The sequence below is a fragment of the Siphateles boraxobius genome, unplaced genomic scaffold, assembly GCF_051911475.1.
Source record: "Siphateles boraxobius isolate OS27281-9 unplaced genomic scaffold, OSU_SipBor_1 66, whole genome shotgun sequence".
Classification (NCBI taxonomy): domain Eukaryota; kingdom Metazoa; phylum Chordata; class Actinopteri; order Cypriniformes; family Leuciscidae; genus Siphateles; species Siphateles boraxobius.
The window spans coordinates 20493480-20510365 of NW_027509193.1; the positions used below are offsets into that span (position 1 = coordinate 20493480).

The window sequence follows — 16886 nt, forward strand, 5'->3', positions numbered from 1 at the left end:
AGGAGTAAAATAAGGCAGAGGTTGTGTAGGAGGATTGCTCTCTATTATGCTGTTGTCCCTGGCAACAGCCACTTTCTCTGTCTCTCTCGCTCCTTTCTTCATTCTTCTCTTCCACACCTCCTCTTCCTCCAGCCTCTGCTGTTCACCGTTAGCCTTTTCTGTTTTTGCCCTCAACCTCCCTCACTCTTTCTGCCTCTATCGCTCACGGCCTTGCTGCTAATATGGCATATTTGCTTTTTCTATTTCTACGCCATCATGTTCATTTTTGTCTCAATTCACACTCACATCCTCTCTCTCTCTCTCTCTCTCTCTCTCTCTCTCTCTCTCTCTCTCTCTCTCTCTCTCTCTCTCTCTCTCTCTCTCTCTCTCTCTCTCTCTCTTGGTCTGTGAGTGCAGTGAGTTAATGAATTCTCAGTTGTCTCACAGTGGCACTGAAGGGAGGAGAGATTGTCAGTCAGTCTGTGCATCTCTAACACACTAATCCCAGAATTTATCAGCGCAGACATGTGCACTGGCACAGCATACCATACCATCTCTCTCTCTCTCTCTCTCTCTCTCTCTCTCTCTCTCTCTCTCTCTCTCTCTCTCTCTCTCTCTCTCATACACACGCGTATTCCACCTGCACACCCACTATACTGCCGCTGACACTGTATCACGGTAAATAAACCGTGCAAGATGCCTCTCAGCCAAGGTCTCAGTGATAAACAATAATATACTTGGTAAAATGTTGAAAATAACAGCCAGCAAGAGCTCTAGGAAAGCTAAAGGTGTCTGTTATTACAGGGATTTGACTTCTTGTCTGAGTCCTAATCTGTATTTTGGCCCTCTGCTTGCCACAAGCAAAATAACTTCAGTCGCACTGTGATTTCCAGACAAATCAAATCTCGGACCGCTGCATATTATTTCCAATGTTGTGAACTTTGTTTTGGCTTCTGACTTCTGTCTGGTACCCTGCGGCCCCCTTCAGTCTCTGTTGCGTTCTTTATTTTGTTCTCTCTGTCCTCTTTGAGAGTGAATTGTTGAATTTTTAGCAACATTGCATATTTCAACCACACCTCACTGTGCTTTAAAGGGTCTTGGTGTTAAAATGACCACAGGAAGTTCATTTGCAGTTCATTTGCATTACAAACATTGTAATGTATTTAAATATGTAGGGTGATTATCATATAAAACAGAAATTTGTAGTGAAAATTCTATTGAGAACGATTTTAGCAGGATGCAAATTGCTGATGGCCAACAGCAGCATCAACTGAAGGTTTGTTAAATCTGAAATAATTACAAGCTGCTTCAATTTCTGAATGCAAATGTTTCTTAAAACACATTGGCATCTTAAATCATCTCAGATTAGACCAGGTTCTTGCTGTTTACCTCCTCTCAACTTTCACTGTTTAATCAAGGGGTATCACATTGGCAATATTAAGCTTAGTGCTTAGGGTTTTTTCTTTTTTTACATTTGAACTTTTACATTTATTTTATTATTCATCATTGTACATTTAACACTTATTTCATGACCACTATAATAAATTGAAAAATATTTTTAAAAGGATTTACTGTAAAATGTGCAAACAACAACTGAAGCACAGAGGTTTAAATAGACATCTTAACAAGGGGCTGACGAGGTTCAGGTGTTAGTGATTAGATGTCATGAGAACTAATGAGGGTGACTATATGGCAACAAACAAGGAACAAGGCAACAAACAAGGAACCAAACACAGGAAATAAACACAGAAGCAATGGAAAATAAGAATACACTTCAACATAAACGTCCAACAAAACACAAGACACAGTAGGGATTGTGACAGATATAAGATACATGGAAATTGCGCCTATATGTTTCCATGGACAACGGTCAATTATTCAGTTTAATATCATTGTATTTGACTGCTCAGTCCAGACCAATGTGAATCAAGTGTAATAAAACAACAGTTTAATTTGAAAATATTTTTGTTTATGCCTGTTTGATTATTATAGTCATTATGGGCCTCATGGCTGTTTCGCAGTAGGTGAGGATAGACTGCAGTTAAAAGAAAGAGAGAGAAAGTGAAAGTGCTGAAATGCTTATGGGAAAGCAGCAGGGCGGTTTTTAGCAGCAGTCAAACTGAGGCCTGCAGAGAAAAGCAGTATTTTTCCATCTGCTAGGTGAGCGCATGGAGCACCCGAGTCATCAGGTGTCTTAAAAACACACACATAGGCTACGATCCCTCACTAAATACACATATCACATTTGAAACTGTTCCAATATACAGGCCGATGTGCCAAATGTTTATAGTCATTGTTTATTCATCCAGTTTCGCACCCCGGACTCAAGCCTTCTGCTCTGAGGGTGACTCATTACCTACCTGCAGAATTAACCCTGCATTTGCCCTGCACATTACAAGGTGCAGGGGGAGACGTACGCGAAAACAATGAGAACAGAGTAAGTGAGAGAAAAAGTGAACGACAGAGTGACTCCCAAATGTACTCCTTTTTGACCACAAGGAAGTACATCACACTGGACAATATAAACCACAAAGAAGGTGTGCACATCCCACACGCACTCTAACTGGGCAACATTTCGACGAGAGATGTGAACACCTGATGGTCAAAACATTGCGCTTTCAATAATTTTTGTTTTTAGAGTTGTTATTTATGTTGTGATGTTCTCTATAAATTTGCAGTTGCATTGACAATTGGACATTTAAGATGACTTTGGGAAATCGGTAGATGCAAACAGAGAAAAATAACTGCAGAAGTGGAGGAAAGGAGTAAAAAGTCGATTAAGAATTGCCCCGCTTCAATTTATTTATTTTTTTTCTTGGCAAAATTGTACTCAAACCAATCGATTAATCTTAACTTTGGTTTTCTAAGTAAAAATAGCATAGTATGTGATCTGGCCAACTGAACATTTAACTGGCCATGATAATTTCGTTTCGTTCCCTCATGTCGTGGCCACATAAAAATATGTAGTTCTCTCAGCATAGGATTTCGAGGCCACGACTTTACATCGCGTGGCCACAACATAAGGATGTTGGGTAACGTTATAGATTACAGCCCGGAAAGTACTGCATAATTAAAGTGATTTTACAGTGTAACTTTCGGGATTTATAGTGTACCAATTAGGGATGCACCGATACCACTTTTTAAGGGTCGAGTACGAGTACCGATATTTTTTTCCTGGTACTCGCCGATACCGATACCGATGCCTGTTGTACATCGGGGTTTTCTCGTTTTATGTGGCAATTTTCTAAGAACAACACAATGAGACTAATGAACAAATCAGCATCTTTATTTTCAACAACTTAAATAAACTTAAAAAAATAAATCATTCTTATTGTGCTTATCACAAATTTTCAAAGCCCAAATTTCACAGTGTCCAATAACCTCCAAAGGGCAAAACCAAGGACATAATGAATGTAATTTTTACCTGCCTGTCACAAAGTTGTCAAAGTTCTAAAGAAATCACAGACAACAAGACAATCAAATTTGTCATAAAGTGCCAAAGAAATCACAGAACAAATGTTTAACATAACACTGAGTAACAATGTAATCACAGCCGAAAGTGTAAAGTGAAATATTAGAGTGTACTATTAAATCTATCAACACTATAACTGCAGGAAGAGTGCTCATAAGAATTAAGAAATATAAGCTAAGGATATACGTGAGGTATCGGTCTTTGGTATCGGGGTATTTTTACGAGTACGAGTACAAGTACATGAGCTTGGTATCGGGCCCGATACCGATACTGGTATCGGTATCGGTGCATCCCTAGTACCAATATAGGCTAGTACTTGGACATGTAAGTATAAGGGAACAATATGTAAAGTTTGGGGAATTAAGGGGTAATAACCAAGATAATAAAAAATTATTTATGCTGTAAGTATTATAGAACTAAGGGGTACTTATTCTACTATTATGACACAACAATCTGACAAACTGTAAAGGCTTTTTTAAAATTACAGGGTACATACCCTGCAAATCATTGCAGTGGATTACACTGAGAAGATGACTCAACATTCTGGCCAGTGAATAAATAGAAGCACATGGCACGCAAATGAAAATTGGCACTTAGATATTCTCAATACTTTGACGGGGACCTCATGATCCCATACATCCCCTTTGGCATTGAAAAAATGCACAGGAATCCATCAGTTTGACCCCATTCAAATTACTCAGTGGGCATAGGCAGCTTTCAGGATTCCCTGCCAAGGAGGTTTGGGAACAATAATCATCTCCCCGCCACTCCATCATGTAAACCACAAGGAAACAGATTAGTTTGATCATGCACCATATGCTGGAAGTCCAGCATCTGAGTTTCACCCTGACTGCCGAGTATTTATAATGCATTTTTTACAGTATTTGTGTCAAAGTCTACATTTCTGGCTTTCTTCATAGTCTTTGGCCTGTGCAGTGAAGGGCTCATGACAAAGCTTGAAGATGGGTCCACCATCCCCATCGGCTGGAGAAATGTGTAGCAGCAATTCCAACTTGTTTTTTAAAGTGGATAAAGCCAGAATCCCAACTCTGTTGAGGATTCATGACACCACGAAGATGTGTGACCAACTAGTGTCAAGACTCTTCAACACTCTAAAACAGACCATAATACAAATGTACATAACTGTTTATTGGTAGATGTCCTCATTCCCTCATTCAAAGTGCAGACAGAGCATCAAAAGACTTCCCCCAACGGATGAGTCAAACTTGTGATTGAATGCTGGTTGTTCTTAAATTTTCAATGACAAGGAGTGTCCTATGGTTTTAATCAAGCAAGAACTCTCGGTTTCACTTTATTTTGATGGTCCCTTTAACACGTCCTGTTGACTATAAGTAACTTTGCACCTGCATATCAACTAACTCTCATTAGTGTTAGTAGAGTGTTAGTAGACTGGTAGGGTTAGGGTTAGAATAACTTGACATGTACATGCAAAGTTACTTATAGTCAGTAGAATGTCTGTTGGAGGAGCATCACAGCAGAGAGTCTACTAATACTCTAATGAGAGTTAGTTGACATGTTTGCACAGTTACTTCTAGTCAACAGAATGTTCAAAAGGGACCATCAAAATAAAGTGTTACCAAACTCTCATCTTTTAAACTAAAAAGTGTCACTGCATAGACCAATTTTTTTTAAATGTTTTACGAGGAAAGTCACCTGAAGTTTTATTACCTGGGTCTTTCCTGCAATTCCGTGCCGTTGGGGCTGTGGAACTTAATGCTCTATCATTAAAGGGCATTTAAAAGTTTTCAGAAGTCTTACAACTTGATGACAAATTGTTCTATTTACATAAATATTTTAAATATATCACATACATAAAATGTACTCCCTAAAGAGCAAAGTAGCCTAGCAGATATCTGGTATAAAGTGTAACTTGTTTAAAATACACAATCGTTCATAAGTTTAAAGTTAGTAAGATGTTTTAGGAACAAGATTTTTATGTTCACCAAGGCTGCATTTATTTTCATAAAAAAATACAGGGAAAAAAGTAAGATTGTAAAATAATTATTAAAATTAAAAATAATCTAAATAGTTTAATTTTATTTAAAATTATTCTGCGATGTCGAAGCTTAATTTTTTAGCAGCATTACTCCAGTCTTCAGAGTCACATGATCCTTCAGAAATCATTCTAATGTGATGATTTGCTGCTCAGGAAACATTTCTTCTTATTATCAATATTGAAAACAGTGCATCATATTTTTGTGGAAAGTGTGATACATTTTTAGGATTATTTCATACATATAAAGTTCCAAAAAAATAGCATTTATTTGTTTTGGTATTAATCAATCACACCTTTATAACAGCGAGACTACTGAAAAATAAGTGTAGTTCTGATAATGTATAATTCTAAACAAAAACCACAACCAAAATACTATATATATATATATATATATATATTTCCTCCCGGTATTGAGAATCGAACCCACAACCTTCAGGTTACCAGTCTGTCTCTGTAACCATTAGGCCACGACTAGAAAAAAAAAACCCAACAAATATTTCCTAAATATAACCTAAAAAAAAATTCTAGTCGTGGCCTAATGGTTACAGAGACAGACTGGTAAGAGACATTTGTTGTGAAGGTTGTGGGTTTGATTCTCAATACCGGGAGGAAATGAGACACCGAACCCCCATTCGCTCCCCGAGCGCCACAGCAAAAATGTCTGTCGACTGCTCCAGGTGTGTGTGTTCACTACTCACTACTCCTAATGTGTGTGCACTGACTTGGATGCATTAATTCCGAGTATGGAGTAACATATTGGCCTTCACATGTCACTTTCAAAATATCTGCACAGATCTTCAAACAAAGGTGAGGCGAGTCACTCCCTGTGCTGGTTTTGCTGCACCACATGTCTCATGGGCAGAGTGGGGAAACTGCCATCCTGTTTTCAAACTCATGTCGACAGCAGTGGAGTGACGTGCAAGTTTTAGTCGGTTAAAATCAACAGGTCAAGGTGGCAGTCGCTTTAGAGATGAATGGGAATGCTAATGGATAGATTTCTTCAATAAACATATACCTTGGTCCATTTTTTAAAGTGATTGGTTGGATTCCCTGCTGGTTTTCATGCTGATTTGTTCATTTTAATATGCAAAGGAAACTAAACTTCATTCTTTTCTTGTCCTATCTCTACTCTGTCTTTCCCTCACTTTCATTGTCCCCAGGCGCTCTGACGCCTCCATGCATGTGGTCATGTGGCACTCTGGAGTGTTAGTGAGTCAGTAGGGCGTGAACTGCTTTGAACAGGCTGCATCTCTCCCTCCCGCCCTTCATCCCTCTTTCCTGATGATTTCACTCAACTCTGAAACTGTGCGCATCTCCCTCCATCTCAGTTAATCTCTTTCTCTCCCTTCCTTGTCCATTTCTGCCATCTGTTTTAAAGCCTCACGCTAACCATCCATTAGGAATTAATGAGCTTTACATAACCAGGCCATACTTGCTAATTAGACTACTGTACACCAGTTGTAACATTTACAAACCATCATTTCAATCCAAAGCTTCTTGACTTACCAGCTTTGTATGCTAGCCTTTCAGAAAATACTTTCAATCTAGAAACATTACTAAAAACCATGCTGTATTTGCATGCTTCATAAACCTCAAAAAAGGTAAGCCAGATCGATGTATCATAGGGTGCACATTGAACAGCAGCACCGAGCATATCAGTGCACTGCCTCCTCCTACTCCCTCCTTCTGCATTTGTATTGTTTAGGACCACAGTGTGTTACAATCTCAACACTGCAATAATTTCATTTTGCACAGTCATCACAACTGTTGCCATTCTAACCCCCGTGAGCAGCAGAGCATGACAGCATGCGCTTATAAACACCGTTCAACACTCAATCTCCCTCTACCGGCCTGAATGCGGGCCAAGAGCCGACTCGCCTGCCCTAATCAAGCGGTGCAGGGAGGTCATGTGGGAGGGAGGAAGAATGACCAGACTGTGAACGGGGTGAGAAGAGAGTGAGGTGTGTGGCTCTATGTAGCTATTAAAAAGGAAATCAGTCTTTTCCTTGAAAATTTAATTTACAGCTTGGCAATAGCCAACATAAAGTTTGGTGTTTTGGCAAATGTTTTTGGTAGTGAAAAAAAATATATAAACAAACTGGTCCAATTTAGTTTGGGCAAAGTTATTTAATATTAATTATGCATTGTCCCACACAGACTCACAACATTTGCACTGCTTGTTTCGCTTGTCAGTCTGTTTGTAACTAGTAGGAATTTTTCAGTGACTCTTTCTGCAGTTGCATTGTTACGCCAGTAGGAGGCAAAAAGTGAGTGTCTTCATGAGTGAATCAATAAATGATTCATTCAGCTGATACGTTCAAATGCACTGATTCATTTTTGGAACTCAACAAGTGGCTCTCTTTAAGAGTGAGTCATTGAATCACACAAGCAATTCGTACAGAAACACTTAGGCCTTAGCCGCACTGTATTCAAAAGAAAAACTACTGATACTGCTTTATAATAGTCATTGGGACTGGAGTTTTAGTCATGAGCATTTGTGTTGGACCTTCAGCATCAAAAGGATGAAGGTTAAACATTACTGATGTGTGCATGGAAACATACACAAAAAAAGCAGTAATTCAAGTCAACAAACGTGTCAGGGTGACATGACTCACTCAGAACACATTAGGCATGCATGTTGCACAAGTAGCATAAAGCATTATGATTGGTTGTCAGGCAGAGATATGAAATGTGTGTGTGTGAGAGAGGGAATCAAGTCCCCCTGCTTTGGCATGGAAATCAACATTTACCCTGAAATACAAACGCTGTTGAGATTTGTGGGAAATGCTTAAGTAAAGAAAACAGACACGAGTTGACCTGATTCCTTATCCTCTGACCCAATCACATGCGAGAGGGAATCCCATTGGGCAATGCATCATTACTAATCCACTAATGCTGAATCATGGAATAGATCAGATTTAGAGATCGCTCAAAGAGCAGCTTATTGAGGGGCTGGCTACTGACAGAGAAACTGTGCAAAATCAGTAAAACACTTAAGGTTTGTGCTAATCCTGGTTAACAGTTTTGCATGGAGTGCACAGTAAAGCGATATGGAAAGCGAATCATAACGAAATCACATTGATCACCCCTTACTGTGACTAAAAAATCTTCAATAGGATTCTAATTAATCCGGCCCTTTCCATTACCAAGATTATTTAATAAAAATGTAAAGGGAACATTAGGGTTCGAAAGGAAATAAAGTCTGCTACTTCATTATAGGCTATATCTTGTAAGATATTTGGCTCAACGGGAAGCCTAAATGCTACATTCTGCAGTAAAATAGTAAGTAAAGTGAACTCTTCTGGCACTAGAATACATGTTCACCTCTATATTTTAAAATGCATGTCTTTGGTTTTCTAGTTACCTAGATTTTATTTAAAATAAGAACTCAAGCACAAAGCATCAATGAATTTTAGTCAATTTGTTTTTCAACATTTGAATCAGCAATATGAAATGCAATAGAGTATATTCATCCAACCATATCAGCCCTGTCCTGTTATAAATTTTGATTTGAATTATGTATCATATCAAAGATGTGGAAACAGAGCAAATTCAATGGTTAGTGAAATCTGTACAATTCCACTCCAGTAAACAATGTAACAGTAATCTAACACAAACATATTGTTAACCCCTTCTCTTGCACCTCTCCCCCCATTCTGACAATATATGTGTACTTGAATGATATTTAATGATATATCTGTATGTTTAATGATATACACTGTATCAAATGTAAGTATGGTAATTTATGTTATATTTATTCACTCATAGTATGTCATCATACTCAAAGCCCGTAATCTGCACAATTCAAGTGTGAAGTGAATGAATTCTGCAAGGTGAAGTGAACGTCTACATGTATGCCCTGCTCATTGTGAGCAGTGAAAGCTGCACTAGGAACCCTGTGAATGTGAATGCAGCTAATATCTGCGTGATGGGAGAGTGTCTGAAGCATGTGATGTTTTCAAAATTGGGCACAGAAGCAACTGAGCTGTCCATGGTTCTGAAAATAGAAGTCAGTCATGACTCACATACAGAGAAATAGTGACAGAGAATTAATAGGAGTTAATAGATGAGCATAGATTTTGCAGTTTAGAAAACGACCAAACGTGTGACCCAAATGTCAGATTTGTATCATTATACTATTTACAGCCATTTACAATCTCTAGCTCAATCTGTGAGAGCATTGCACCAATTTATAAACAACTAAGAATTAAATATTAATACAATTTAAAATAAAATAAAATAATATTTTTTGTGGAAACTGTGAGCATTGAAAATGTCTTTACTATCATTTTTTATATACAAATTTAATGCATCCATTCTGAATAAAATGTTTTTTTTTTTTTTTTTTTTTTTTAAAGAATCATACTGACCCCAAACTTTTGAACGGTATAATATAACAAGTATATAATACTGCCAAAAGAGAAGAGTCCTGTTAAGTCTCAGCGGACACATTTAGCCCTGGTCTAGCGGCTGTGTCTTGGTTTATGTGCCTCAGTAGCTGTATAATACTAGTGTGGGTCCACAGGGAGAAAGAGTTAGAAATGGAAGTCCCATTGGTGACTGCTGACCTTGCAAACATGTTGTGCTTGAGTGGACATGTCAGTCTGATGAAGGCCTGAGTACAGACCCGTAAAGTGACCTCTTGTATACACACATTCACACACTCAGTGTTGTGTGCTGCTGCATCTGCCCATTAAACACCATCACTCATGAAGTCACACTTCAAAATAAAGCTTTTATAGATATATAAGGGTACTTGTAAAAAAACAACAACACATTTTTCAATCAACTAGTACAAAATGTATAACTAGCTAACTAACTAGAAAATGTATAAGTTATATTCACAAAACAACATTAATTAAGATTACGATACATTATATAAATAAATAAAAAATATTTATTGAGCATCACATCAGGTAAATGCACATTTACACACTGTAATTGTTCTTGAAAATATTGGCGCAATTTAACTTTCATAAGAAGTGTCCCAAAATAGGAATGAAGGTTTTATAAATCACTACGTAATTTAACTAATATAGTTGTATTCAGTTTATTATAATTACTGTACACAATCAACTTCTTAATTTAAAAAAACTGAATTTGCTGAGCAACAGTGGGAATAACAAATCGAACAGTTATTCACTCTTAAGTGAAGCCAAATGAATGAGTCCTTGAGTAGACTTCTCAGTGTACTGTAGCTCAACTTGTGGTCACATGTTCGAAACATGATTACATGAACTTGAAATTGAGTGTTTGAATAAAAGCACATCCTTTTATCCAAAGCAACTTGGATTGCATTCAAGACATACACCTTTTCAGTTCATGCATTCCATGGAATCAAACGCTTGACCGTGGCGTTGCTTGCACCATGTTCACCTCTGTCACTGCTGAAGTGTATTAATTTAGAGAAGATTATAATAAAAAGCCAGTTTGATCCAACTAGTCTAAGCCAGACTCGTAACACAGAATCTGATCTTTTTTTGCAGCACACATGTCAATTGTCTTTTACTGGCTTCAGCTCTGAACAGGACTATGAAGAGAGTCTGGATCTGGTTTGTCTCAACTTTTCAAACCCTGACATACCCCTTTTCCACCAAAGCATTTTGAGAGCCGGTTCGGAGCCGGTGCCTACTCGCGAACCGGTTCTTTGTGTTTCGACAGCCAAAGAACCGGTTCTCGGCCAGGAAAACTGGTTCCAAAGCGGCACCAACTCTTTGCTGGACTAGAACCAGAGAACCGTTCTTTTACCACCGTGTCATGCTTACGGCGGGGCTGGAGGCGGGTTTAGATGTGTCCTAAACATATTTTATGACCGCAAAGCCAGGAGAAACATTTGCAGAAACACGATGTAGTCCACCATTGTAATTATTATGCTTGAAGTTGGCGCAAGCGTTTCTAGCTTTTTTTAAATTTTATTTTTTTATTGAAAACATTATGTAAGCAAAGAAGAAAACAGTCAAAATATAGAACAAATAAACGGAAAGAAAAAAAGACACAAGACAGAGGTACATAACTAATCAGAAATGATTACATATCAAAGGAAAAGATTAAAAGACTTACTTATTTCAATTGTTTTTAAAGCCTTCATGGAACACAAGTTAGAGATAATCCCAAAATAATGTACTTGCTAGCGTTTCTGTATGGCGACGTACACAGTGACGTAACGACGTCGTTCGCTGGGCGCTCTAGTCAGTGGGAAAACAAACCGGTTCTGAGAAGGTTCGCAAGTTGAACCAACTCCGAACTAACTTTGAACCAGCACCAGTTCCGAACCCGTTCTTTTTTGGTGGAAAAGGGGTATCAGAGGAATTCTGTGGAAAAAGTACACACATAGCGAAAACCATTCATGTAGAGTTGTTGCGCTAACGAAAGGCTGAAAAGAAGCAACAAATCCAGTGGGAGTTGTGCAATCCTCACAGTTTCACGGATTATGTGCTTTAGAAGGTTATCAAGTTTGAAGTTGCTCTCTGGAGGACTATTCTAAAAATGAGACCTTTCCTAGGTGTGTTTTCAGTTATTGTTCACATTATTAAAAAATAAAGGACATGAATCTCATTACCATTTTCAACAACAGTCAAATTCAATCAAAACCAGTTACTCCAACACTAAACACGTTACTCCAGCACGCCTTGACATGTACAAACAGTATGTATGGGGGAGAATCACATCAAAACAGAAAGCACAAAACAAGCTCAATGATTCCTCAGCCAAAAAAGGGCAGTGAATTGGGTGGCGAATTAATTCTCACTTCACGATTCTCGGCTTATTAAAGGGTCCATTACCAATTCAGGGCCATCCTGTCCACAAATCCAGGGCTGGGCTGGGAAATTCATTGTGGTAATGAAAACACTACTGGGCAGATCAGGAAGCTGCATATCCTATTTTTTTGTCTGTTTCTTGCTTCTACCTTATTAAAGCATTATTACATTTTTAAGACAGAAAATGTCCAGTTAGTTCAATGAAAGTGCCCCTTGTCAGAGAATGAATTCAAATGACCTGGGAAGGGTTGCATGAGCCATATGTAAGGTCTTAGCGAGACAGAATTCACACTAGGGGGCTACAATCTAAAAATGAATCTGTCACTAACTCAATTAATTGAATTGGATTCCCCAGGGAAAAATAAATATATTTGAAATATAAGTAATATAAGTATACTACAAATACATTTACATATTTGTGTACTTAATAAAAATACCCTGCAACTTGGTACACTAAATTGATATGCTTAAAGTCTGCTAAATTGGAACTAATTTTGCACTTAAAGGTGCAATAGGTGAATTTCTACAGAAACATTTTTTGTTATGCTGGTTGGAAGTCTTCTCATATCCTGATAGCAATCACTATGTTAAGTGGTCTAAATGTATTCTTAAATATATATATATATAATCTGTGGAAGGCACAGGACCATAAAATGTTTGTTCGGTCCGAATGAAATGATAGAATGTGTTCCCAGCGTGTGTTTGCATACTACTGTTCACGCAGACATCGTACGTCATGAGCGTGTTCACATACTGTGTGCAGACAGAGCAAGAATGGCAGGCAAACAACATAACTTTCCTTCTGAACCGAGTGGTTCAACAAGTGGCAAGTATCTACATTTCAAGTTCGACAGTACAGTTCTATGTACCGTTGACTTTGCCCTATGCATATAATTCAGTGAGATTCGACTGTGTTGCCGCTATGTTCTGAATTCGTATAAAGCGGAAATACAGTGCATTCTTTAAAGAAGTTAGTATTGTGCAATAAAGAACTACTCCAAATTAAGTTTAATTATAATGTTTATATCAGAAAGTCTGTCAATAAATATGTCAATGGGTTTGTACTAAGCTTGAAATTAATGTATTTTAAATAGATTTTGTTATAGGTTTTTTCACTAGGGTTTTCCACTAATTTGTTCTTAAAGAAATAGTTACCCTGTAAATTTGAAAATCCTGCTTCCCCCTATTATTGTTGAATCACGGAAGCTACACCAGTTACTTTTGCCAAGAGATTTCTATTTATTATGTATCATGTGTCAGACAGAGAGAAACAAGCATTTGAGAATAAGGCTATATGAGAGGAGGTCTTCATTCCAGATTTCTCTATTCCCCATTTCTCTATCTTCCTATCCCATCATGCTAGCTGTAAATGGTTTCTCTGGGTTTCTCCTTCCTTCCCCCGTCATCTCTATGTTTCTCCTTCCTCTCACCCCATCATGCCTTAATGTTTCTCTGAGGTTGTACAGAATGAAATGTATACCTAATGCACATGGTAAAATCCACTTTCCACATTAAGAAACTATTTCTCAGTGTATACATTAGTGGTATACAAATGGTACATTTGCATCAGTTGAAACATTCCTTTTCTATTAAAGAGCATACCAACTGAACACATTTGAAGTATCATCATCATTGGAACATCTCTGCTAAGTGAACATTACCTCTAAGCAAAATGTAACTCTACCAGCTCTCTGCTCAGCACACATGCACAAACATAGTCCGACTTCACAAAATATATTCTGAAATTATTTTGAAAATGAATAAAGAAAAATAAAACAAAAAAATAACATTAAACAGTAAATTTTTAGTCTTCAAACCCAAAAAAATGTAAATCAAAAGAAAGTCATAAAAGCTAGGATTTACATAAGGGTGTGTAAATGATGACAGAATTTTCATTTCTGGATTAACTATCCCTTTAAGGCAGAACTTAGCTAGTAGGTCATAAAGTAATATGTAATAGCAGAATATGACGTATTGTAACCTATAGTGCATTGCAAATGATTCACATGACACATGTTATTGTTATCTATTGCATTTTGTTTAAAGAAATGCTCAAACCACAACAGAGTGGCTCAGCACATATTTGCCTCCATCATTCTCCCAACGAATGCAAGGTCTTAAAGTAACAAACACTCAGACCATTACAATATCAGCTGTACACATTAGTTTGTCTTTTGTCTCACATAACTAACAAAAGTAATAAATTCATTTTTCATCAAAATATGATACATAAATAATCATGAAATTTGTTATAGTTATGTAATTTATAAATAATTTATTGTTTTATACATAGCCTAATAAAAAGTGACTAATACACCGAAAGGTGACACACATGGAAAATGTTTAGTTTAGTGAAGAGCCACTTAGAAAGAATTAATTTATTAATTTAATGTTTAATCACTTCAAAAGATAAACGAGTGTAAATGTTGTTGTATATGTCTAAAGGATTTAAGTCTGTCACACAGAATGTGATCTCATTCATGTAATCCAATCGCCTTGCCATTTTGTTCCAGCCATCACTCAAGGTAGGAGGCTTCTGTATTTAAATTATGTAGTGTTGCGATTTAATCGAGTTTAATAGTGCAACGCTTAGATATTTACGACTGCACAAGCTGTAGCTTAGCGCTCATTTAATTTCCAACCAGGCAAAGTTGCAACTTATGCACAGCTGATGGTATCGTCCCCTGGAAGACTGGGTTTTCTGCTGAAACCTGTTCTTTCAGATTCTGTCCTGCTCTTACCTCGAACACCATTAAATGAAAATAAGAGTACAACTATATATCAGATTAACCAGCAAAACACAGAGAGCTTGGCATTCACAATACTGAGAGAGAGAGAGAGAGAGAGAGAGAGAGAGAGAGAGAGAGAGAGAGAGAGAGAGGAGGGGGGGAGGGGGGGAGATGGTGGGAGTAGAGAAGTGGGCAGAGAGTCAGAAGAATGTTATTGCCAAAACACTGAATTGGGACAGGCAGAAGAAAACACTAGTATCTGTGATACGGAGCTCCTCTCTGAATAGCGGTTCTTCTATCTAAAGCAGGGAAGAGAGAAAAAAGGATCATCAAGATATTCTTGGTTACTTATTGCTACAAATCCTCCTTTTTCTCAGCTTCTCTGTCTCTTTCTCTGTCTCCCAGGTTTGTATGCTCCACTCTCACTAGTAGTGGATGATAGGGGGTAACGGGTCTGGAGTGCTGCAGATGGCAGATGGTACCACACACACACACACACACACACACACACACACACACACACACACACACACACACACACACACACACACACACACACACACACACACATACAAGTCTCTAACCATGTATGCCTTCTCTTGCTCATATATGAACATACGTGAATGCTAACCCCTTCTGTGTGCCTGTCTCTCACAAATATGGACGTGATCAAGGTCTCTGCACACACTGAGTCATTCAGCTGAACAGCTGAACCTATCCAGGCACCGATAAACAGATCTGTCATATTGCAAATGCAATGCAAAAAGCAAACTTAGCTTAGGTGATTAAAGATCAGTAAGCATGATGAAAATGCTGTGGCAGATGTTAATTGGGATATTGGTTTCCACGGAAATCTTTCCTTTATTGCAAATGCACTGCATCACTAAAGCTAAAAAGGTACATAATTATCTCTTTCAGAAGTATACAAAAGCAGAAATGATATTCTGGTCTTACACAATAAAACAATTCAGCTAGTTTCAGGTCAAATTACTAAAACAAATTCTAGTGCTCATAAACAAAGCATAAAATACAAGTTTGCTACGGCAAGAGGATTTAAAAAATAGCCAGCAACATCACAAAATATTTCGACCAAATGCTTAAATAGGGGCAAACAGTGACCTTAAATTGAATGTGCATTTGACACATGCATATTTGACACATTGGAATATCTATGGTAATTCCCATAATCTCTTTCTCTCCCTCTCTGTCCCTGGTTTTCTTATCAGGGTTGTGTGGTAATGTTGCTGCCTGTGTAGAACAACTGTTCTTCGGACATTATCTCAACAATGATCGTCAATTTGAGGCTGAGAGAGTGATGGACCATTTTTTTTCTCTCTCTCTTTTCTTTCTTGAGATGGAACACTCATAAAATAAAATCCTGATCTTAGACAAACATGTGTACTGTATTATGTAAGGGATAATGTACAGTAAAACTGCCATTATCACAAAATAACCCCCTTTGGGTGATACAACGTGACTATAAAGACTACTATATTTGCTTCCACACTGGACGATATCGTTCTATTCTAAATGTGGCAGAGTGGTGCGGGAGCGGCAGCTCTATTCTATATGACATTGGGCGTAACAATTTATACCCACGCTCACTTCAGTTTATTATTTCCGACTACGCCACTTGGGTAATTTCGCCCCAAGAATTTAATATAACATCTAAGCTAAGGCACGCACAGATCCTAACCACAGTTGGAGTCTGAGACATAGGTGATTGAAAACATATATTTTATTAATTGTTAAAAGACAGTTATTTTTCTGTAAAAGGTGTTGACCAGCAATCACTCTTCAATTTACTAGGTTCTAGAGTGGGCGGCAGGGAAACCTGGGCATACCCAAGGGCAGTTTCGAGGTATCACCTCTATGAAGAGTACTCTATTCAGTGCACACACTCCACAACTCATGTCAGAGAAGACCACGAC

General features: G+C 37.8%; 1 protein-coding gene across 3 annotated transcripts in view; it reads right to left on the reverse strand.

Moving 5' to 3' along the window:
• The window catches only part of elfn2b (extracellular leucine-rich repeat and fibronectin type III domain containing 2b), a 130773-nt gene that overhangs the window by 103890 nt on the left and 9997 nt on the right, over positions 1 to 16886 (reverse strand). The gene's annotated exons all lie outside the window — the stretch shown is intronic.